A 26,438-nucleotide genomic window follows, 5' to 3' on the forward strand; every position below is an offset into this window, starting at 1 on the left:
AGCCCAAGAGAAACACTGTAGAAACACGGAGAAGGATAGGCCTGGTGATCTGGACAGATCTGGTGCCGTGCCTCATTTCAGTCTATTGGACATGAAACAGATCTTTGCCTTTCCTTGGAAATAGATTAAATGTAAAGTTGAGAAGATATTTTTTCCAGCCGTCGTATGTGAGAGCAATCAGTGCGGATGATGGGACGGCATGGAGTAATGGCATAAGCTCACCCATGTAATGGAAGGTCTTTTAGGCATGCTTCATAACATTGTATGAGCGCACCTTCATGTGACAGCTGGAACAGCCAACAAGACATTAACGTTACGTTTTTCTGTGTTTCCAGAAGGGACGACCGGTGACTTGTTATTTTTCCTCCCCCAGACCCCCCTCCTCGCCTCCGTAGCTTGTTGGTAATGATGGATTAAGTATGACACACTCCCAGAAATCAATAAGAAAATTGGATGCTCAGAAGAAAAGGTCACAAGTCTACTTTACAATCTGGTAAAAATTAATTGCATTTTTTCTTGACTGTGGAAACTGATTTTTTCCATTACCTGCCAGTCTGTGGCTGTGCAGATAGTGTAGTACACAAGACTATGGGTTACTGCAGTACACTAGGTTACTGGTACCTGTGGTGCTGTAGGTTACGGGTACCTGTGGTGCTGTAGGTTACTGGTACCTGTGGTGCTGTAGGTTACTGGTACCTGTGGTGCTGTAGGTTACTGGTACCTGTAGTGCTGTAGGTTACTGGTTCCTGTGGTGCTGTAGGTTACTGGTACCTGTGGTGCTGTAGGTTACTGGTACCTGTAGTGCTGTAGGTTACTGGTACCTGTGGTGCTGTAGGTTACTGGTACCTGTGGTGCTGTAGGTTACTGGTACCTGTGGTGCTGTAGGTTACTGGTACCTGTGGTGCTGTAGGTTACTGGTACCTGTGGTGCTGTAGGTTACTGGTACCTGTGGTGCTGTAGGTTACTGGTACCTGTGGTGTAATAGGTTACTGGTACCTGTGGTGCTGTAGGTTACTGGTACCTGTGGTGCTGTAGGTTACTGGTACCTGTAGTGCTGTAGGTTACTGGTACCTGTGGTGCTGTAGGTTACTGGTACCTGTGGTGCTGTAGGTTACTGGTACCTGTGGTGCTGTAGGTTACTGGTACCTGTGGTGCTGTAGGTTACTGGTACCTGTGGTGCTGTAGGTTACTGGTACCTGTGGTGCTGTAGGTTACTGGTTCCTGTGGTGCTGTAGGTTACTGGTACCTGTGGTGTAATAGGTTACTGGTACCTGTGGTGCTGTAGGTTACTGGTACCTGTGGTGCTGTAGGTTACTGGTACCTGTGGTGCTGTAGGTTACTGGTACCTGTGGTGCTGTAGGTTACTGGTACCTGTGGTGCTGTAGGTTACTGGTTCCTGTGGTGCTGTAGGTTACTGGTACCCAGGGGCGGGCCGGGCCGGGGGGCAAGGGGGCATGTGCCCCCCGGGCTGGTCTTCCCCACCAATAAGTGGGCCGCGACCCGTGGCCGACCCTCTGCTATAATTGAGACTGAAAGAATAGCGCGGCCAGCCGCCGCACTATTCCCTCAGTCTCTTTCAGGCCGCCTGTTCCCCTTCAGTAGCTGCAGACGTGCCGCGCGCAGGCACGTCTGCAGGAACCTACATCAGGTCCCCAGCGGTGACGTCACTTCCCTGACGCGCCGCTGAGGACCTGAGAGCGGAGAGAGGAGCCGCCGCGCTGCAGCAGCAGGGAGAAGCTGCTGCAGACTGAAGATCCGGCCCGAGGAGAGGTGAGTTGTTTTTCTTATTTTTTTTAACCCCTTCAGGGAGGATGCACAGGGGGGCTATTCTATAAGGGGGGATGCTTAGGGGGGCTATTCTATGAGGGTGGATGCACAGGGGGAGCTATTCTATGAGGGTGGATGCACAGGGGGAGCTATTCTATGAGGGTGGATGCACAGGGGGGCTATTCTATGAGGGTGGAGGCACAGGGGGGCTATTCTATGAGGGGGGATGCACAGGGGGGCTATTCTATTAGGGGGGATGCACAGGGGGGCTATTCTATGAGGGGGGGATGCACAGGGGGGCTATTCTATTAGGGGGGATGCACAGGGGGGCTATTCTATGAGGGTGGATGCACAGGGGGGCTATTCTATGAGGGTGGATGCACAGGGGGGCTATTCTATGAGGGGGGATGCACAGGGGGGCTATTCTATTAGGGGGGATGCACAGGGGGGCTATTCTATGAGGGGGGGATGCACAGGGGGGCTATTCTATTAGGGGGGATGCACAGGGGGGCTATTCTATGAGGGGGGGATGCACAGGGGGGCTATTCTATTAGGGTGGATGCACAGGGGGGCTATTCTATTAGGGGGGATGCACAGGGGGGCTATTCTATGAGGGGGGGATGCACAGGGGGGCTATTCTATTAGGGTGGATGCACAGAGGGGCTATTCTATGAGGGTGGATGCACAGGGGGGCTATTCTATGAGGGGGGATGCACAGGGGGGCTATTCTATTAGGGGGGATGCACAGGGGGGCTATTCTATGAGGGGGGGGATGCACAGGGGGGCTATTCTATGAGGGTGGAGGCACAGGGGGGCTATTCTATTAGGGGGGATGCACAGGGGGGCTATTCTATGAGGGTGGATGCACAGGGGGGCTATTCTATGAGGGTGGATGCACAGGGGGGCTATTCTATGAGGGGGGATGCACAGGGGGGCTATTCTATTAGGGGGGATGCACAGGGGGGCTATTCTATTAGGGGGGATGCACAGGGGGGCTATTCTATTAGGGGGGATGCACAGGGGGGCTATTCTATTAGGGGGGGTGCACAGGGGGGCTATTCTATTAGGGGGGATGCACAGGGGGGCTATTCTATTAAGGGGGATGCACAGGGGGGCTATTCTATTAGGGGGGATGCACAGGGGGGCTATTCTATTAGGGGGGATGCACAGGGGGGCTATTCTATTAAGGGGGATGCACAGGGGGGCTATTCTATTAGAGGGGATGCACAGGGGGGCTATTCTATTAGGGGGGATGCACAGGGGGGCTATTCTATGAGGGTGGATGCACAGGGGGGCTATTCTATGAGGGAGGATGCACAGGGGGCTATTCTATTAGGGGGGATGCACAGGGGGGCTATTCTATGAGGGGGGGGATGCACAGGGGGGCTATTCTATGAGGGTGGAGGCACAGGGGGGCTATTCTATTAGGGGGGATGCACAGGGGGGCTATTCTATGAGGGTGGATGCACAGGGGGGCTATTCTATGAGGGTGGATGCACAGGGGGGCTATTCTATGAGGGGGGATGCACAGGGGGGCTATTCTATTAGGGGGGATGCACAGGGGGGCTATTCTATTAAGGGGGATGCACAGGGGGGCTATTCTATTAGGGGGGATGCACAGGGGGGCTATTCTATTAGGGGGGATGCACAGGGGGGCTATTCTATTAGGGGGGATGCACAGGGGGGCTATTCTATTAGGGGGGATGCACAGGGGGGCTATTCTATTAGGGGGGATGCACAGGGGGGCTATTCTATTAGGGGGGATGCACAGGGGGGCTATTCTATTAGGGGGGATGCACAGGGGGGCTATTCTATTAGGGGGGATGCACAGGGGGGCTATTCTATTAAGGGGGATGCACAGGGGGGCTATTCTATTAGAGGGGATGCACAGGGGGGCTATTCTATTAGGGGGGATGCACAGGGGGGCTATTCTATGAGGGTGGATGCACAGGGGGGCTATTCTATGAGGGAGGATGCACAGGGGGCTATTCTATTAGGGGGGATGCACAGGGGGGCTATTCTATGAGGGGGGGGATGCACAGGGGGGCTATTCTATGAGGGTGGAGGCACAGGGGGGCTATTCTATTAGGGGGGATGCACAGGGGGGCTATTCTATGAGGGGGGATGCACAGGGGGGCTATTCTATGAGGGTGGATGCACAGGGGGGCTATTCTATGAGGGGGGATGCACAGGGGGGCTATTCTATTAGGGGGGATGCACAGGGGGGCTATTCTATTAGGGGGGATGCACAGGGGGGCTATTCTATTAGGGGGGATGCACAGGGGGGCTATTCTATTAGGGGGGATGCACAGGGGGGCTATTCTATTAGGGGGGATGCACAGGGGGGCTATTCTATGAGGGGGGGATGCACAGGGGGGCTATTCTATGAGGGGGGATGCACAGGGGGGCTATTCTATTAAGGGGGATGCACAGGGGGGCTATTCTATTAGGGGGGATGCACAGGGGGGCTATTCTATTAGGGGGGATGCACAGGGGGGCTATTCTATTAGGGGGGATGCACAGGGGGGCTATTCTATTAAGGGGGATGCACAGGGGGGCTATTCTATTAGGGGGGATGCACAGGGGGGCTATTCTATTAGGGGGGATGGACAGGGGGGCTATTCTATGAGGGGGGATGCTTAGGGGGGCTGTTCTATGAGGGGGGGATGCACAGGGGGGCTATTCTATGAGGGAGGATGCACAGGGGGGCTATTCTATAAGGGGGGATGCACAGGGGGGCTATTCTATGAGGGGGGGATGCACAGGGGGGCTATTCTATTAGGGTGGATGCACAGGGGGCTATTCTATGAGGGAGGATGCACAGGGGGGCTATTCTATAAGGGGGGATGCACAGGGGGGCTTTTCTATAAGGGGGATGCACAGGGGGGCTTTTCTATAAGGGAGAATGCACAGGGGGGCTATTTTATAAGGGAGAATGAACCGGGGGGCTATTCTATAAGCGAGAATGAACAGGGGGCTATTCTATGAGGGGGGATGCACAGGGGGCTATTCTATAAGGGAGAATGCACAGGGGGGGGGGCTATTCTATATGGGGGATGCACAGAGGAGCTTTTCTATATGGAGAGATGTGCACTGGTGGGGGCTATTCTATATGGGGGATGTACAGCAGGGGGGCTATTCTATATGGGGGATGTACAGCAGGGGGGCTTTTCTATATGGAGAGATGTGCAGCGGGGGGGGGGGGGGGGGGGGGGGGGCATTCTATATGGAGGGATGTACAAATGAGGATGTTGCTGGAGCAAGAAGCCTAAAATGTCTGTGTCACGACCACGCGCGCCAACCTGCGCCGGCCCTGACAAGGGGGAGGGGAATCCTAACCACACCAGGCGGAAAGGATCTAAAACAAGGATCAAAAGGGGGGGGGGAGAAGGACAAGACAAGGGAATCAAAGGAACTTGGGGCTCTGGACTCCCCTGGGTTGCTCTAGCCCTACAGGTCGATTCACCTCATGCACTCACGCTTTACGCCCTGCTCGCGGGCCGTAACTCGAGCGTAAATCGCCACCTGCCGCCTTCCGCACACCCAGACACCAGACACCCACTTGGCCACGAACACTGCCTGCTCGTTGACCAACACAAACACGACACTTCGCTGTATCTGGACCCACCAGTCGCTGTCATACACGTGACCCACTGACCGCAGCCAGACACACATCCACGAAGCACGCACACAGAACTTTGCTATGTTGGGACCCACCGGCTGTCGTCATACACGTAACCTTCCAGCCGCTGCCAGACACCCAAACACAACATACATACACAACTTTGCTGCCACCACCCTATCTATTACCTTACTGGGGAGACAGGGAACCCCAAGAGTGTTCCACCCGCAAGCAGACACACCCACACGGTAGAGTAAGCCACCCGGTCATACACTATACGGTCACACACCGCACATGCACTCTTCCTGGAGCTAACTAGGTTCGTTTAGGCTACAAGACAAACCATCAAACTTTTAGGTTTAATGCATTAAAATGGACAGTACTTGGTTACACAAAGATGGTTACAAAAAGACATACAGACACTGCAAACAATGAAAACAAAAAGGATAAAATAAGAAAGTTCTAATACTTAGCACAGGATGCGTTGTATAGGTTCTTCCTTCCCAGGGGATATGGGCTTAGAAAGTGGTGCACAAACCAATTCGATTGGATCCCCAACTTTGTGACAATTACATGTTCCCTAGGTCTCACTTTTATGTAAGACCTGAAAGGGTTGGGCTGGGGGCGTCACCTGACATCTGTAACTCAGCCCCTCTGGGCAGAGCTTCAGCTGCCCCCCTCAGCCCTCAAGGGAACACACTTGGACATATCAAAAAAGATACTTTCCCAGGCACCATATCAATGGTACGGGCCCCAGCCCTTGTTCATAACTCATATCTCGCCGTTCTGATTCCTGGCATATCAAACATCATATGCCTCGGACACTCAGAAGGTGAGATACCCCTTATGGCATGATGAGGACAGGTAGACAGGCCATGTTTGGACTCCCTGCGATGTCCTCATCATACCCAACACAATGGTATGGCTTCCGTGGCTCTATTTTTTTATTTTGACAAAGGTATGAAAGATTTCATATTCCTTTTCTTAAAGAGCATCCACCCCCTGCTGGCATGGAGTCAGTGAGCCTGCCTCAGAGGTGCGAAGTCAACACTCTAGTCACAATCTACTCCACCATCTCCTTTGCAGCTCCACGCTTATTGCCCCATGCAGAGAGACTTTTGGTCTTTTACACAGGGTAATCAGACGGCCTGACTCCAAGCTAATCAATAAGTCCATATGATTAACTTGCGTCAGCTATGGGTTATTGCTATTAGACTAAATCTATAAAATATCAATCACAATCTATAAAATATCCACTGCACGAATACATATAAACCACACCACACCTAAAACCACTTTACATATTCATGAATAAGGACAGGGCTGTCCATATTCCTTACAGTCTGTCTGACAGATCCCGTGGAGAGGAGTCCTGGCCAGAGAAGCCTTCATGATGGCCGGAGCCAGATGGAGAAGAAAAAGAAAAGTGGACGTCTCTTCATGCAGAGAAGACGCCTACTGTGAGTCACCGAATGTAACTGCACTATAATCATTTATAAGGTCTTATAACTTATCAGGGGTGTCAAACTCCGTCCCTCCAGGTTTTGCAAAACTACAATTCCCGTCATGCTTTATCTGTCCAGTCATGATGGGATTTGTAGTTTTGTAACAACTGGAGGGACGGAGTTTGACAAGTGTGCTCTATTGTCTGTGTTCTTATACCTGATAGATAGATAGATAGATAGATAGATAGATAGATAGATAGATAGATAGAGAGATAGATAGGAGATAGATAGATAGTAGGAAGTGGCTCTCCTATCTAGCAGCTCATTCTGTATCTTCGATTACACATGATATCTTGACCAGCAGACACATTTTAATAATGAGAACCTTCTATGGCAGGGGTCTCAAACTCGCGGCCCTCCAGCAAAGCTTTGGCTGTCCCAGGCATGATGGGAATTGTAGTTTTGCAACAGCTGGAGGGCCGCGAGTTTGAGACCCATGTTCTATGTGGATGATCCTGGTATTTGTACGGTGGATGTTAGTTAGTAATGGCGGCGGTGGTGAAGGGGTTGTGATATTTGTTTCCTTTATACTGGTATTATTGGTCTGGGTATACTGGATCTCAGTTATGGTTTGGTGGTATTAGTTAGTATAGGGTGGTAATGGTTGTGGTCACAGTGATAATATATGTTTCTTATATACTGGTGTATTTTATTTGGTCAGTAACGGTATATAACTGTATCAGTTCTGTTCTGGGGTCACATCCACACACTGAGCCCCCACAGAACTATGTATTCTGATCTCCCACAAAGCCTCCAGTACACAATACACCAAGAATCCTCCAAGTACAACAGCTGCAAACACTACAACTTCCAGCATTTACTGACAGTCTGCAGCCCTCAGGATATGCTGGGAGTTGTAGTACATCCTCTGATAACAGCTGGTGCTGTAGAGATTCAGGGCTGATGGTTGTAACATGATAAGAGAACCAGAAGGGCAATGTAAATGATTACAGCACTGCCCCTGGTGCATTCACACAGACAGATTTAGCTGACAGATTTTTGAAGCCAAAGCCAGGAATGGAGTTGAAAAGAGGAGAAATCTCGTTTTTCCTTTATTACCTGTTCTCTGCTTATAGTCTGTTCCTGGCTTTGGCTTCAAACATCTGTCAGATAAATCTCTCTGTGTAAAGGCTGTGCTGTGCACCTGAGCTAGGTTCCCTTTAATCCAATAGATATATATCCTGGGATAGCTCTCATTACATACTATATAGCATGTGAGAGACCACTAGGTTTAAAGAAGTACTCAGGGGCTTGAGACATTTCATCCGGAGGTGAGACAATTACAAGGGCTTTTCGTGGCTGGGAACACTGGCCACAATACTATAATTCTGTGGCGCATGTGGTATCTTCCTTTCCCGCACTTATTTGGGGAGGGTAATACCAGGTAAGGGCCAGAGTGGTCCTTGAAGGATGGGCCGCTAGCCTGCCAATCAAGGGCCAGTGCCGTGTGCTTGCCCCCCAGGCTAAAATCTGCCAGCCAGCCCCTGCTGGTACCTGTGGTGCTGTAGGTTACTGGTACCTGTAGTGCTGTAGGTTACTGGTACCTGTGGTGCTGTAGGTTACTGGTACCTGTGGTGCTGTAGGTTACTGGTACCTGTGGTGCTGTAGGTTACTGGTTCCTGTGGTGCTGTAGGTTACTGGTTCCTGTGGTGCTGTAGGTTACTGGTTCCTGTGGTGCTGTAGGTTACTGGTACCTGTGGTACTGTAGGTTACTGGTTCCTGTGGTGCTGTAGGTTACTGGTACCTGTGGTGTAATAGGTTACTGGTACCTGTGGTGCTGTAGGTTACTGGTACCTGTGGTGCTGTAGGTTACTGGTTCCTGTGGTGCTGTAGGTTACTGGTTCCTGTGGTGCTGTAGGTTACTGGTTCCTGTGGTGCTGTAGGTTACTGGTACCTGTGGTACTGTAGGTTACTGGTTCCTGTGGTGCTGTAGGTTACTGGTACCTGTGGTGTAATAGGTTACTGGTACCTGTGGTGCTGTAGGTTACTGGTACCTGTGGTGCTGTAGGTTACTGGTACCTGTGGTGCTGTAGGTTACTGGTACCTGTGGTGCTGTAGGTTACTGGTTCCTGTAGTGCTGCAGGTTACTGGTTCCTGTAGTGCTGCAGGTTACTGGTACCTGTGGTGCTGTAGGTTACTGGTACCTGTGGTGCTGTAGGTTACTGGTACCTGTGGTGCTGTAGGTTACTGGTACTTGTGGTGCTGTAGGTTACTGGTACCTGTGGTGCTGTAGGTTACTGGTACCTGTGGTGCTGTAGGTTACTGATACCTGTGGTGCTGTAGGTTACTGGTACCTGTGGTGCTGTAGGTTACTGGTACCTGTGGTGTAATAGGTTACTGGTACCTGTGGTGTAATAGGTTACTGGTTCCTGTGGTGCTGTAGGTTACTGGTACCTGTGGTGCTGTAGGTTACTGGTACCTGTGGTGCTGTAGGTTACTGGTACCTGTGGTGTAATAGGTTACTGGTACCTGTGGTGTAGTAGGTTACTGGTTCCTGTGGTGCTGTAGGTTACGGGTACCTGTGGTGCTGTAGGTTACTGGTACCTGTAGTGCTGTAGGTTACTGGTTCCTGTGGTACTGTAGGTTACTGGTACCTGTAGTGCTGTAGGTTACTGGTACCTGTGGTGCTGTAGGTTACTGGTACCTGTGGTGCTGTAGGTTACTGGTACCTGTGGTGCTGTAGGTTACTGGTACCTGTGGTGCTGTAGGTTACTGGTACCTGTGGTGCTGTAGGTTACTGGTACCTGTGGTGCTGTAGGTTACTGGTTCCTGTGGTGCTGTAGGTTACTGGTACCTGTGGTGCTGTAGGTTACTGGTACCTGTGGTGCTGTAGGTTACTGGTACCTGTGGTGCTGTAGGTTACTGGTACCTGTGGTGCTGTAGGTTACTGGTACCTGTGGTGCTGTAGGTTACTGGTTCCTGTGGTGCTGTAGGTTACTGGTTCCTGTGGTGCTGTAGGTTACTGGTACCTGTGGTGCTGTAGGTTACTGGTTCCTGTGGTGCTGTAGGTTACTGGTACCTGTGGTGTAATAGGTTACTGGTACCTGTGGTGCTGTAGGTTACTGGTACCTGTGGTGCTGTAGGTTACTGGTACCTGTGGTGCTGTAGGTTACTGGTACCTGTGGTGCTGTAGGTTACTGGTACCTGTGGTGCTGTAGGTTACTGGTTCCTGTGGTGCTGTAGGTTACTGGTACCTGTGGTGCTGTAGGTTACTGGTACCTGTGGTGCTGTAGGTTACTGGTACCTGTAGTGCTGCAGGTTACTGGTTCCTGTGGTGCTGTAGGTTACTGGTTCCTGTGGTGCTGTAGGTTACTGGTACCTGTGGTGCTGTAGGTTACTGGTTCCTGTAGTGCTGCAGGTTACTGGTTCCTGTGGTGCTGTAGGTTACTGGTTCCTGTGGTGCTGTAGGTTACTGGTACCTGTGGTGCTGTAGGTTACTGGTACCTGTGGTGCTGTAGGTTACTGGTTCCTGTGGTGCTGTAGGTTACTGGTACCTGTGGTGCTGTAGGTTACTGGTACCTGTGGTGCTGTAGGTTACTGGTACCTGTGGTGCTGTAGGTTACTGGTACCTGTGGTGCTGTAGGTTACTGGTACCTGTGGTGCTGTAGGTTACTGGTTCCTGTGGTGCTGTAGGTTACTGGTACCTGTGGTGCTGTAGGTTACGGGTACCTGTAGTGCTGTAGGTTACTGGTACCTGTGGTGTAATAGGTTACTGGTACCTGTGGTGCTGTAGGTTACTGGTACCTGTGGTGCTGTAGGTTACTGGTACCTGTGGTGCTGTAGGTTACGGGTACCTGTGGTGCTGTAGGTTACTGGTACCTGTGGTGCTGTAGGTTACTGGTACCTGTAGTGCTGCAGGTTACTGGTACCTGTGGTGCTTTAGGTTACGGGTACCTGTAGTATAGATACTTACTGGTACCTGAAACCTATAAAATATACAGCTTATAAGTATTATACTGCCTATATATAGTATATATTAAAATATACTGCCTACTATAGTAGAATTGATAGGTATTTCTAGGGCTTTATCTGTTTGTGAGGCATCATAGACCCTGGGTGATGTAACCTGTGTACAGATATTGGCAGTCCGGGATATATCAGCACTTATGTGGTGGTAGTGGCACATGTGTCGCTGCCCGTACCCTGTTTGCCATTGGCACTGTCTGTTCTTGTAAGCGCCCAAGCTGTGCCGCCCAGGGCCAGAAATTCAGACGACTCCATGCAGGAGTTTGCCGAGCTTTTCTGTATATCTATGAACCCTTTCTCCTCCTTGGAGTCTCTGGGGGCCCTGATGTGTCACACATGCAGCTGTGCGCCCCTGGGACTGAGCCTTCTGTGTGTGGGACGTCAGCGATGAATCTTTGTTTTACAGTATAATACAGACGCTACATTGATGACTGCATCTGGAAATGCAGAAGATGCCAGGCCTAAAGGCCTCTGCTTTTGATCACTGGTTTCTTCTTTTATTCTTTATAATGGCCGTTCTCCATTTTACATCTTTACTGAAATCCGCCACACTCGGAAGATAGAGATTATCCATAATCGTCCCATATCAGCCTCATACTGCTTTCCACTCTGGTAACCAGAAACAAGCAGAATTACAAATCCAGCTCTGGATATGACTAAGGTAAATATCAGAAGAAAATACCATTCAAAAACTTAGTCAGATAAAACTGTGAAAAATGTCATTTCTTTGCACTGTCCATTGGTCTACCCTATATGTAACATGTACCCTGTATAGTATGTAAGGTATGAGATCTGAATCTGTTTGACATGGAGCCGGGCATCCTGGCGCATACAGATTGGTTTAGATGTTTGGGCTGGTGCACACGGATTGGCTGCCAGTTCTGTGACATCACATGAAACGGCTTCTGTACCGACTCCAAGTCTATCACCGTATAAAAGCCGAATGGCTTATTTCACACTGCGGGCTTCGTGGAGGCATACTTCCAGGCTCGCTATTGAGCCAGCTCCATAGAAATGATGAAAATCCTTTTATTTTATGTGCTGTAACTCTATTAAATGGTTTGCGCTGAACAATACCGAGGTCAATTATTTTCTGCTTCAAAGAGTTTTGTATTTTTTAACAGAGCATGGATCAGAAGCTTAAGAGGAGATCATTACACTTGGCAATAACATTGAAGCCATTATATACCGTGTGAAGTTGTTAACCCTTTCTGTCTCTGTGTCCTTTATACTGTATAGAATGGAAAGTAATGGGTTGTGCTGCCATATTGTATGTTGTATTGGTAACTATGTAATATTAGTGCCTAATAAAGGTGTAAATCATGGGACCCGATGGGCAAAGTAATAGTCATTGATCAACAGATGCCTCCACTCCCTTACAATCTGTACACCTGCAAAGCCAAGCCCATAGACCCTATGCAGCAACTCAGACTTCCTATAGTTGCTTCTTCTTCTAGAAGCAATACTTCTATAGTTCTTGAAAGTTAGTGAACCTTTTAGAACTTTCTTTATTTCTATATAAACCTAAAACAAATTTTCACAAAAGTCCTGGTGCATCGGTGGCCTGGTGACCTCCTGGTTGCTGCTCCTGATGAGCGCTTACAGTTAAATATAGTGCTATCTGCAGAGCAGAAGGGTGATACAAGATGAGATGCCTATCATGGGGAAATTATCTACTCTATAGAGGTTGATGATGGCCGCCATATACTGACCCTGTGTTTGGCTGAACTCCTATAGAGGTTGGTGATGGCGGCTGTATACTGACCCTGTGTTCTGATATACTCCTATAGAGGTTGGTGATAGCGGCTGTATACTGACCCTGTGTTCTGATATACTCCTATAGAGGTTGGTGATAGCGGCTGTATACTGACCCTGTGTTCTGATATACTCCTATAAAGGTTGATGATGGCGGCCATATACTGACCCTGTGTTCTGATATACTCCTATAGAGGTTGATGATGGCGGCTGTATACTGACCCTGTGTTCTGATATACTCCTATAGAGGTTGGTGATAGCGGCTGTATACTGACCCTGTGTTCTGATATACTCCTATAAAGGTTGATGATGGCGGCCATATACTGACCCTGTGTTCTGATATACTCCTATAGAGGTTGATGATGGCGGCTATATACTGACCCTGTGTTCGGATATACTCCCATAGAGGTTGATGATGGCGGCTGTGTACTGACCCTGTGTTCAGATATACTCCCATAGAGGTTGATGATGGCGGCTGTATACTGACCCTGTGTTCGGATATACTCCCATAGAGGTTGATGATGGCGGCTATATACTGACCCTGTGTTCAGATATACTCCCATAGAGGTTGATGATGGCGGCTATATACTGACCCTGTGTTCGGATATACTCCCATAGAGGTTGATGATGGCGGCTATATACTGACCCTGTGTTCAGATATACTCCCATAGAGGTTGATGGTGGTGGCTGTATACTGACCCTGTGTTCGGCTGTCAGGCCTGTGCCACGATTTGTATCGGCGCCCTCCTGTGGAGAGATCCCACCATGTCAAGGTTGTGCACTTTACTGCTCACCATGTAAACTGGAAGCATTGTCTAAATGTCATCTGAATGAAGCAGAATATTTGCAGATTTTACTCAAGGTGAACCGAATGCACTAATGTATATGAGGGGAAAACCTCTAAAGTTTACGGAGCGTGACCTCCTCTGCTTCGCATAGATTCTTTCTTATATAAACCACTAGGAAGCCTATTAATCTGTAGGAAGCAGCGGCTGTGTGTGACTATGGACTCCGGCCTTCACGTCTCATAGAGTTAGCACAACGAGGCTCATGATGGTTACAGGAAGACGGCGGCCAGCGTGAGGAAGTGAAACCCTAGAGCTCCAATAATCAGCAAGGAACTGAGGCTTAAGCCGAGGGGCTTAGAAGCCCCCCAGAGGTTGGAGGAATGACTTCCCTGTGATGTGGAGGCTAGCCTCGGGCCGCCCCCGCTGCATACTTGACACTGAATAATCTTTTTGTAAGTTCATCCAACCTGCTGACGGTACCAGCTGTGATCCTGGCGTTCCTCTCATGTACTCCACATCCGTGCTCAGGTTTCTCTATACACATTCAATAGAGGAGAAAGGAAGAGGGTTTTTTGTGTGTTTTTTTTTTTTTTTAAATGATGGGATTTGTTTGGGTGGCACCAACGTCCATGCAAAGTATCTGAACATGATGACACTGCATATGTTCTAATATTAGGCTATATTCACACAAAGGCCGTTGTTGCAGTGAAAATTGCATTGACATCAATGCACGACGGCTGGAAATAATTGACACGTTAAATATTTCCATGGCCGTAAAAAACAACGTCCATCGTTCAATACACTGTGAACAACAGCTGTACTTTGCATTGCCTTCAGTGCAACACATCTCTCTATGACAAGATTGGCCATTTGTTTTCATTGAAAAAATACATTTATCCAGAAAGGCCCAGAATTCTCTGCAGAATATTTGTTTTATGTATCTGAATAGAATTCACATACGTGACATCAGGTCATACATTACATGATACAAGCGCAGCGCCCCATCTCAGCCTATGGGACACTGGATGCAACGACTCCAGCTTGTTGGATCTGGCTGCGGAGTGCGGGAGCCACTCTCCTCATGTGCACCCTTCTCCAGGGATTCTCATTGTATATTTGTAGTCAGTCCTTGAGATTGTGATGAATTTGTCTCCGTTGGTGTGGTTGCCGCAGGGTTGTGTCTGTGTCTGGAGGAAGGCCGCCATGTTTTCCTTGTTCTGGACCAACCCATAGCCTTCCAGCGGTTCTCACTACAATGGAGAATGACCCACCGCAGTGTAGTTGACAGTGTGTGAGTACTGCTCGTTCCTTTCCTATGTCAGTCCCTCTTCACTATTAGCAGCATGAGGTATCTTGGACTGTCATAGTAAAGATATTTGGCAGTCATGTCATGTGCAGATATTATTAATGGTGGCTTTTCATGTATAAAACCAGTCTGCTGTATTTCTGAGTATTGCAGTAAGATTTCTACAAAGTTCCTTGTTGCGTTTCCCTATGAGCCGGCCTTTGTATTCATGGTACTCATGTATCTCGTATATAGGAAACAAGCGGCCATGGATAGTGTGTGGAGCGATCGTGCAGCCCTCCGTGTACCAGGTGGATGGTGAGTAGACAGACTCCCTGCGCCCTCTAGTGTTTAACAAGCAGCACAACAAGCCAGTGCAGCCTGACTCACTAAATGCTTGTAAATTTACTATACAATCCACTTAGTTTTCATGTTTTTCGTCTGTTTAGCAGCTAACCAGGAGATTATTCATCCTCCCCCATCACTCCCATATTTACACCTCTTTACTAAGTGATATTAAATTAGTCGTTTTTCATTCATTCTCCAGTACAAAAAAAATATAAATAAATCCCTTATTTTCTTACAATAAAAATGAATTTTGGGTTTATAAGAAGTTGTGTTCCACTTGGCAGATCCGGCACAGACATATTTACGGCCGGCTGCTCTGTCGTTTCTCTTGTGTGTTCCATCATCTTTATTGCATTACTTCTCTCTCGCATATAATACAGTGTGTGTTCAATCCAATACTTTATAATATCACACAGGAGCGTTCACTAGGATCCTGGAGACACTACAGTGCAAGAGTTTTGTAATTTCTTCTATTAAAAAATCTCCAGTCTTCCACTACTTCAGCTGCTGTATGTCCTGCAGGAAGTGGTGTATTCTCTCCAGTCTGACACAGTGCTCTCTCTAAATTACAAACTGTTGAACAATCCTTACAATGCTGCAGCTACTCCATATTATATGACCAGTCTACAACACTGGCTGCCGTGTGGGCCACCCAAGTACTATCTAAGTGCATTTCATTGGCCGCAAGGCCTTGGCTGCTTTTGTACGGTCGTCTTCAAGTCACAAGACACATACCCCAGTGACCTTTAAACAATCTGAATCTGTCATTGGGAAAGTTCTGCATAATGTTTTCATTCACTGACTGCAGCAGAGATCATGAAAACTGTGAGAGTTCTAGGACTGACACAAAGGATTGCTTGTATATATGGAAACGTGATGACTCCTTTAGAATTCAATAAAAATGTGGTGATAAATTACTGCAAATAGGAAGATACAGAGACCTCAAGCCCTGCCTATACTATAGAAACTTATGTGAGCATAGCTGTACATTAATATCATGAACAAAAGACTACAACCCTCATCGGGCATCGTTCAGGTCTCCTGTGAGGTCGTGTGCTCTGGAACGTGGCTGTGGAATGGATTTCTTCTATAATGTGATCCTACAGGTCGTCTCTATTAGACCTGACATGCTTCATGTTTGTCTGTCAGCAGTCTTCTGTAAAAGAATGTTATCATGGAAACACCTGGAAGAAGTCAGGGCGGAGGGGAGGACGACAACATACTTCTTTATTCTTTCTGAGAAAGTTCTGACATTTTTTTTTCTCTTTCCCATCAGACGTTCTTCTATTACTGGAGTGTAGAGTCTGTATGTGCGGCGATCCGGGATGCATTGTCTCCTATAAGCTGAGCCATGTCCTTCTCCCCCCGACCCCAATGCTCTGTAATGTGTCTTATTTTCCATCATGTTTAACTTACAGGATGGAATATTTCCACAGATTGTGAGGCCAGAGGCAAATTCTTACAACTTAAACGTCTGCACAGATCTCACTTAAAGCTTCATTCATAAACCGACAAGTCAGCAACTTACTGCCTTACAGCCTTCCCATATGGCATAAGGAAGCTTTTGTTTCCATTAGAAAACATCAAAGAATGTACAGTCTACATGTAGAGCTCATTTACATGGAACATTGTCATACTGTAAATGTTACGTTACTGATCCTGAGTTACATCCTGTATTATATTCCAGAGCTGCACTCACTATTCTGCTGGTGAGGTCACTGTGTACATACATTACTGATCCTTAGTTACATCCTGTATTATACCCCAGAGCTGCGCTCACTATTCTGCTGGTGGGATCACTGTGTAAATACATTACATTACTGAGCCTGAGTTACATAATGTATTTCTTTTATTAAAATTTTAAACATAATAAATAAATACAGAATTAACACACCATATCTGACCAGAACAAAACAATAAATAGAAAAATTACCAAGAAAAATTACCAAAAGAAAATGAAACCATAACATAAACCACCGGTCCATCCCCACACTCATTCTTCCACACATACAACCCATATACCTATATACAATATATACACCTATATACAATATACACACACCCATATACCTATATACAATATATACACACCCATATACCTATATACAATATATACACACCCATATACCTATATACAATATATACACACACCCATATACCTATATACAATATCTACACACCCATATACCTATATACAATATATACACACACCCATATACCTATATACAATATATACACACCCATATACCTATATACAATATATACACACACCCATATACCTATATACAATATATACACACCCATATAACTATATACACACTATATAAACAATTTTAGCTAAACATATTAATAAACTATATACACTACTACACAACACACCTATATACACTACTATATACAATACACCACTCTATACTATACACCTATATAAATAACTAAATGTAAACTGCCGGGCCCTGTTGCTTTGTGCACAACCGAGACGTACCGGAGGAAGCTCCGGAGTTTGCAGCGGGGTCCTACCGTCAGCTGGGCCGACCACATGCGGACCCTACTGAGAGCAGTCGACCAGTGGACCATGGGATTGGAGCTTACCACCATCCAGCAGCTGAAGGAGCTCATTGCAACCGAGCAGTTTTTGTGGAATTGCCCAGAGGACCTGCAGCAGTACCTTCGTGATCGAAAACCGAAGGGGGCCTCTGCAACAGCGACCCTTGCGGATGAATACACCAACAACCGGACTTCAGAGGCCAAGAAGCCTGCTGGCTGGAGGGGGGAAGACAAATGTGATTCCTACTGTCTTTACCCCTAAGCCCAAAGGGAACCCTGCCAATGCTCCCCTCTCCACGTTGGTAGGGGATCCCTGTTTGTGTCACCTCTGTAAGCAGCCAGGACACTTCAAGGCCAGGTGTCCCCAGCGCCAGAAGGGCCCGTCCCAGAGACCGTCCACTGTTTTATGTGTGGGTGGGGGTGGTGGGAGGTCCCTTGACAATGTTCAGGCCGTCACCGTGGGCCAGGCTGTGGCTATGGGACTTTGGACACCGGCGCTGAGATGACTCTGGTGCGGCCTGATCTGGTGTCCCCACAGGATTTGGTCCCAGGAAAGTCTCTGGGATTGGGGGAGTGGAACCAGCATTACCAGTCGCCAAAGTGTATTTGGACTGGGATGCTGGACATGGGGTGCGGGAGGTAGGGGTATCTGCGAATATCCCTGCCAGTGTGTTGTTTGGTACAGACTTGGGGCGGCTAGTGTCACAGTATGTGGCCACTGACCTCCCAAAGTCCACCCCTGTAATGGATATTAAAAATGGGGATGATATGCCTAATGTTGGGGAAGTGGGGATGGATAAGGTGATGTGTTCCTCTCCCTGCGGTGGGGAGGAGGTCGATTTAAATGTTTGTTCTGATATCTTTGCTCATGGTCAGCGAGCCTGCGGGAACCTTTTGTCCTCTGTGGGTTTCCCTGAGGGGACAAACGGGAAGCAGACTGCTGCTGAGGGGGAGAAGGCCATAGTGGTAGGGGGTGCCCCAGAAAACGTAGAGCTCCCAGGTAGGTCAGGCCACATGGCAGGGTCCCTTCCCAACTGGGTTATCAGGGCCACAAGGTAGTCAGTCTGAACTGGCGACTCGGTCAGGAGCCGAGGAAAAGCGGGCGTTACCAGCGGTGACAGCGTCCTTAGCTGCTGTCGCACGCAGTGGGAATGCCGGGGCCAAGGGGTCCCTTGGGGGTCCAACAGCATTCCCTCTTCCGAATTAAGTGGCTGCCAGGTCAGACGGGGGCCAGGACACAGGTCCCGGGGAACTGACAGAGGATGTGGCGGTCTCATCTATTGTGGCCACGTCCAGTCAGGGGTTTCAGGCAGCGTTGGAGACTGACGACAGCCTGAAAGCTCTAAAGGAGCAGGCAGCACAGCCTCCCTCGGACTCAGACCTTGAGAGAGGGCGGCTGTACCGAGTGATGGTCCCGCTGGGTTTATCAGAGGCATGGCCCAGGGATCGACAGTTAGTGGTACCCTATCCGTTTAGGGCGGAGTTATTGCAAATCGCACATGAGATTCCAATGGCTGGACACTAAGACCAAGGCCAGATTAGCGCAGCATACTCCAGAGCTGCACTCACTATTCTGCTGATGGGGTCATTGTGTACATACATTACATTACTGATCCTGAGTTACATCCTGTAATTCTTTTATTAGAAAAATATAAAAATTAACAAACAAGGCATATCTCGCCACAACTTAAACATATCAGTAAATTACATAATTAAATGACATATTATTAATCATAATTAACCATTATTACAGTATAAAAGCAAAACAAAATCACCATTAAATTTTTGCCACCAAGCCAGCCCAGCATTAATAGTAACTATTCATACATAAAGAAAAAAAAAAAAAAAGTCAATCCAGACAATTTAAGCCATAAAACGTAAACTACAAAGCCATCCTCGGCTGTAATCATAAATAAAGAGAAGCCGCCCTGGCTAGAGAAAAAACAAAAACAAAACTCCCAAACCTGGGTTAAAAGTAAATAAACAAAACTATACATATATACACACATACTGTACATACACACACAAAAAAAAAAAAAAAAAGCCATCCAGACGTAACCAAATAAAGCATATAACATATAATGATATATCCACAGATATTGTAAAAACATAAATCAATAAGAGGGGGGGGGGGGGGGAAATACTAACTGGTTATTCCAGCACAACACATGAGCCCAGCTGCCCTGAAAAATTAACACAGAACCTATACAACACCAATAGCAGCAAAATAGAACACACAACTCTTATCTATTACCCATGTGCCCCACCACCTACCCCTAGACCCCAGTGTGAGCTCAGTTCATAGAGTCAAAGTCCAGTCCATTTTTAACATCAGCTCCATTCAGTTCTCACCTTCCCACAGACCCCCCCCCCATACCCCCCTCCCAACCTATTCTGTATCCCCTCATATATACAATATATACAATGACTATAATGTCCATAAAGTTCATATGGCTTATTCATCTATAACCCTGCCTACACTTATTACATAACATATAAAACAAACATAGCACACCATAATAACATAACACAACAATATTATACAATATTATAATAAGGCCCAAGTTCGGTAGCCTGTAAGCCCTTTATACCTACTGCTGACCAGAAAAACAAAACAAAAATCTAAAGTGGCATGCACCAGCCCTCCACTGGGATCGGAGGATGGCAGACCGGGCACTAGAAATTTATAAACTATCCCTTACTATCTTACCCTGCCTCTAACCCTAAGTTTAAATTGACCCTACACACTTTCCCTACCACTGTCCCTACCTACTCTCTCCCTAACCAGAATTATGGTCCCTCACCCAGTGGGCTCAGTACCTAGGGCACAGCAAAAGAAAAACCTCTCCACAGGAGAGAAGCCCTACTTGTACCCAGCCTGCCATACTCCAAAGACCTGATCTTCCCGAGGTCACCAGTGATGTTCCTACAGACCTCCACCTCGGAGAGGACTCTACGCTGTGTAGATACTAGACACCGTGCGTTCCACGTGTGGTACCTAACCACTAAGCTGACTAGAAATAACGTGCAGCGATCTCGGCCACCCAGGTTCCTGAATGCCCCATAAGCCCACTCCGGATAGGTGAGACTGACCAACTGACTCCAATCTATGGAGACGCCCACCCTGGTGTAAACCCCTATATTGAAGGGACAATGAAGCAGGAAATGATCCATGCTTTCCAGCGTATTACCACACTCCTCACGGGGACACCCCCGATCATCGGAGCTCCTGCACTTCAAGTTATCCCTTAGATATAGCTTCCCCTGGAAGCAGCGCCAGGCCAAATCCCAAAACTTCTGAGGGATCCGTTTCGAGTTTAAAAGACTAAGCCCAACCTCTAGATCCTGGCCTGGGCAGTCCCTGAGCGCCAAGGGCTTCTGGAAATGGGTCAACAGAACCCTTTGGTCAAGGAATTTCCCATTCCTGGAATAAAGGCTGAAACCATTCCCTGCAGGAGAGTACCCACGGAGGAGCCCTCTCTTTCCAGAGGTTTGCGATGTTAGCTTTCAAGAAGGTGTTCACTAAGAACACCACAGGGTTCACCATAGACAAACCCCCAAGTCTCCTCGTACGGTACGTAACCTCTCTCTTGACCAGGTTCAGCCTATTCCCCCATAACAGATGGAAGAACAGGCTGTAGATTCTAGTATAGGAAGCCTCTGGCAAGATACATACACTGCCCAGGTAGATGAACAAAGGGAGCAGGTACGATTTGATCAGGTGTACCCTTTCCCTCAGGGTCAAAGACCAACCCTTCCACTGGTCCACCTTCTGAGCGGCATTCTGGACCCTAACATCCCAGTTTTTAGTGGGGTAATCACCCTGACCGAATGTAATGCCTAGGATTTTTGCAGAGTCTTGGGGCCCTGGAAGGGTGTCCGGGAGATCAAACTCGGGATCTCCCCCTCCCAGCCAGAGGCTTTCACACTTATCCGGGTTGATGCTGGACCCAGATGCCTCTGAGTAGTGGTCCACCTCCGACATCACCACATCGACCTCGTCTCTCGAGGATACGAAGATAGTGACATCATCAGCGTACGCTACCACTCTCAGGGTGGCTTCTGGCTCCTCCAGGCTCATCCCGACCCTGCTAATGGTCCACAACCAACCCTCCTAATGAAAGGGTCGATCGCGAACACATACAACAGTTGGCTCAAAGGACAGCCCTGGCGAACACCAGACCCAACCTCAAAAGAGTGGCCAGACCAACCGTTCACCAGCGGGAAACCCTCTGCCCCTGCATACAAGATCTTAAGCCAATTGACAAAAGTATCTGGTAGGCCATATCTCAGAAGGACAGACCAGAGGTACTTGTGGTTCACCCGATCAAATGCCTTGGCCTGATCCAGGGACAGCAAGTACCCCTTCCAAAGACCCGCACTACTCCGCTCCACTGCCTCCCTGACACCAAGGACAGCACTTAAGGTGCTTCGGCCTGGAACAGAGCAGTGCTGAGCCCCCGAAAGGAGCTGGGGTGCAAACTTCACCAACTGATTAAACAGTATCTTGGCCAGAATCTTCCTGTCCCTATTGAGAAGAGCTATGGGTCTCCAATTCTCAATACTGCTCGAATCTTTACCCTTTGATAGAAGAATCAGGGCTGACCTCCTCATTGACCTCGGCAGAGTGCCCGAGGAAAGACACTCATTGAAGACCTCGGTCAAGAGGGGAACCAAGAGGTCCCTGAAGGTCTTATACCACTCAGATGTTAAGCCGTCTGGACCTGGCGACTTCTTCAGGGCAAGGCCTTCAATCGCCAGTCTAACTTCCTCTTCCCTGATCTCTTCTGCCAAAACATCAAGAGAGGGGTCTACCCCTGGCTCAGGAATGGCGTCAGCCAGGAAACCCGACATCACATCCCGATCTAGATCCTTCCTCCCCAAGAGGTGTGAGTAAAAGGATCTGACGACCTCCAGGATCCCTGATCTGGAACGGTTCAGAGATCTTGTACTATCAACCAGTCCAGTCACGATCTTACTACTCACTGACATCTTACAGTTTCTGTAGGGGTCAGGCGAGCGGTACCTCCCGAAATCCCTCTCAAAAACTAAAGATGCGTGCCTATCATACTGACACCTCATGAGCAAGGCTTTCACTCTGGAGATCTCTCTACTACCTCCAGTCGAGACGAGATGCTCGAGCTTCCTCCTCAGGCCCTGATACACACGATACCTATTCAGGGACCTAAGGCTCGAGAGCTGGCGGAAGAACCTCGCAACCCGCTTCTTGAATATGTCCCACCACTCTGACTTACTACTACATAGGCCCAGTAGAGGTACCTGACTCTGAAGAAAATCCTCAAAGGACTGTCTTACCTCTGCTTCTTCCAGGAGGGACGAATTCAGCCTCCAGTAGCCTCTACCCATCCGGGGGGGTCTCTGAAACATTCAGGGAAAACAAAATTAAACAGTGATCGGAGAACTCCACCTCAACCACGGACACTGCGGAAGAGACGGCTTCCTCCTTTAAATAAAACCTGTCTAATCTAGACCTGCAGCTACCTCGATGATAGGTGAAACCCGCGTGGCCCGAGGGGGTCCGGATGTGGGCATCCTCTAGGCGAGCTTCCCGAACTATACTAGTCAAGGCCATGCTATCATAAGCCAGCTTGTCTTTGGCGCCTCTCCTGTCCTGAGACCTCGTGATAGTGTTGAAGTCTCCACCAAAGACCACCTGCCGACTCGTAAAAAGAAAGGGCTTAATCCTCATAAAAAGGCTTTTACGGTCCCACTTAGTTTGTGGGGCATAGATGTTAATGAGCCTGAGCTCTTGCCCCTTCATGAGGACATCCAAGATCAGGCACCTCCCCATTTCTAACTCGATAACCCGTCTGCATTCTACAGGAGCGGTAAAAAGGACCGCCACCCCACTATACGGCTCAGCCGCAAGAGACCAGTGTGAAGGTCCATGCCTCCACTCTCGCTTAGCTTTTACTAGCAAGGCTTGATCTGTCAACCTGGTCTCCTGCAAAAACAAAATGTCGGCGTTAATACGACCGAGAAAATCAAAGGCTGCAAATCTAGCCGTAACAGACTTAATGCTGGCACAGTTAATGGGGTGAGTGCCGCCATCATGGGTGATCAAGTTGGACGGCCTAACTCACCTATTTCTTTCCCTTCTTCCCTCCCCCTTCTAAATCAGAGGAAGACCCCTTAGCTTCTTCTTTAGACCTCTTTAGTGTAGCAGTCATATCCATACTCTGATCCTCATCTCCAGACCCAGGGGCCACCTGCCCCCTCAAAGAACCAGCCTCAACAGGGGCAGGCTCAACGTCTCCTGGAGGCTCTACCGCCTCCCGTCCCTCTGAAGATGAAGAAAAGGAGGGGGAACCATCAAGGGACTGATACCTATTAGAGAGAACAATCAGAGGGGGGTGGGCCGGGGTTTCCTTTGACATTTGGCCTGTAACACCGGGTTTAGAGGGTAAAGTTGCCTTAGGCCTCTTCCCACTCTTCCCTTTGCTGCCCTTTTTCTCTTTTGGCCACTTCCTCCCACCTTCATCCAGACTCTCATACTGGGAAGAACTAGAGGAAATGGCATCCTGACCTTCCTCTCAGTGAAGTCTCCTGATCTCCTCATTTAACTCCGTGTCCTCCAGAGCCTCAGCCTGACCATCTGAGCCAGCGCCAGCAGCAGGACCCTGAACTACTACTGCCACCTGGGAACTTCCAGGGTCCCTGCTACTTCTGCGCCTTTCCTCTCGCTTTAGTTGAGAGGGGCTCTTATGCTTTTTCTTCACTGGCCCCGATGCCCCTTCACCTTTGCTGGTCCCCTCCCCCGTGGCAACCTCATGGCTCTCCCCAGCCTGGGCGGCTACAGCATTGGAGAAGGAACGTGGACACCGGCTAAATGGGTGACCTAAATCACCACACAGGTTACACCTAATCCGGCCACAGGAGGCAGCCAGATGACCCTCCTCACCACACAGTGCACACACCAGCTTGGTACAGTTTGCACTAAAGTGTGTGGGATCGCCGCACCTGGGGCACAGCTTCGGTTGCCCCTGGTAGAAAACCTGGATCCTATCACGGCCAAGAAAGGCAGCTGATGGTATGTGGGCGACTGTGTTCCCTGAACGTTTGAGACGAACGGAAAACGTCCAGGCCCCAGACCAAATGCCATGCTCATCACAGTTTTTTCGGGGGACGTCCGTCACCTCCCCGTACCTGCTCAGCCAGGTCATTATGTCATAACACGAAAGTGACTCGTTACGTGTGAGAATGGTCACTTTCTTCACAGCACTTTGGCGAGATACCGCCTTTACGGCAAAATCTCGCCATCCGGGCGCATCTTTCACCAACTCGTAGTTAGACCAGAACACCTCCAGCCCCTCTGGTCTAACAAAGCTGATGTCAAATTCGGAGGTGCCGTAGGGGTGAATCAGGGCAAAGATGTCACTCGCCCTGAACCCCATCTGGAAGAGAAGCTCCACCACCTTCCCTCTCTGTGGGCACGCATCACTGCCTCTCCACACCAGACGGGCCACATTCCTACAGCCAGTCTCCTGCCCGGGTGTTTGAAGGGACCAGACCACCCCTCCATTATGCTCTCGGAAGGCCCCTAAACCATGTCTCTCTATGTAGAAAGACAGGTCGACCTCCCTTCCCTCTACTTGGAGTGTTCTCTCTCCTCTCCGCAATGCCTCCAGGAGGCGCCGTTGCAAGTGACCTTCCCCATTTGGGCCTGGAGGTGAGGATCTCCCCAATGCCGCAGCTGCCACACTTGCATAACTCCTAGTAGCAGCTGGGGGGGCAGCCGGACCAGTCCCTGCCTCACTAGCAACATTCCCCACAGTATTCCCAACATTACTGCCATTAACCATGGTAACATCAGCATTCAGAGAAATACAGGGACTACCACTCTCATCCTGAAAACCATCATTCTGATCATGCACAACACCACCCCTCCCAACTTGCATACTACTACTACCACCACCATGTACACCACTACTACCACCTCCATCCACACCACTACTACCACCTCCATGCACACCACTACCACTCTCATCAGCCATCACCACTTCCATAGCTTCTGCAGTATTAGCTGGGCTGGGCTTGTACACCAGGGTGGCTGGTTTTAAAATGTCTTTAGCAGATTTTGATGTATTTAGTCTTATTGTTTTTACTCTTAGAGGTGGACACAACAACAGACGCAACTTCTAGTGCCACCTCTTCTCTTATGCCACCTGCAGGATCAGCAGGGGCACAGGCATCCACATCGGACATCAGAGCCCGCTGCCCTGCCACTGCTCGGCCGCCCGAGCCCTTCACCAGCCTCCAGTGCCCGGACCTGCCCCACAGAGGAGCGTCCCCCAACATTTGAGCTTCTCGAATCGCCCTGCACCTTCATGTTCGGCCCCTTACTTACTTTACTATCACCACTCCCACTACAGATACCAGCGGAAGCGATGCCCGCCACCATCTTGCCATCTATCTCTCCTCTTTGCTCACATGGACCGTATTTTTCCTGGGTGCAGTCTCCTGGCTTTGGGACCTCTCTGTATCTCCCGCCTCAGCCATCTCCTCACCCGCACTCCTGGAAGACATCATTGGGGGATCCTGGGAAGCGCTTTGGGAAACGCACTGCGACATTTCTGCCACTTCTCCCGCTTCAGCCTCTCCCTCACTCTCTTCATCACTTGCCTCATAGTCCAGATTAGCGCTCTTTCTTCTCATCTGCTCAAACCTTTCCTCATTGAGCATTTTCTCTTGAAAAGGCCCAGCACCTTCCAGAAGGATCTGCCGCTCACCTTCCAGCCTCTGGATCTCAGCTCTCAGGGCCTGTATACGCTGGGAGAGCACAGGCTTGCTCCTCTTGCTGGCTGCACCTGCATTGCTTCTCAGGAACCTGTGCT

The sequence above is a fragment of the Dendropsophus ebraccatus genome, chromosome 10 (genome assembly GCF_027789765.1).
Source record: "Dendropsophus ebraccatus isolate aDenEbr1 chromosome 10, aDenEbr1.pat, whole genome shotgun sequence".
Taxonomy (NCBI): domain Eukaryota; kingdom Metazoa; phylum Chordata; class Amphibia; order Anura; family Hylidae; genus Dendropsophus; species Dendropsophus ebraccatus.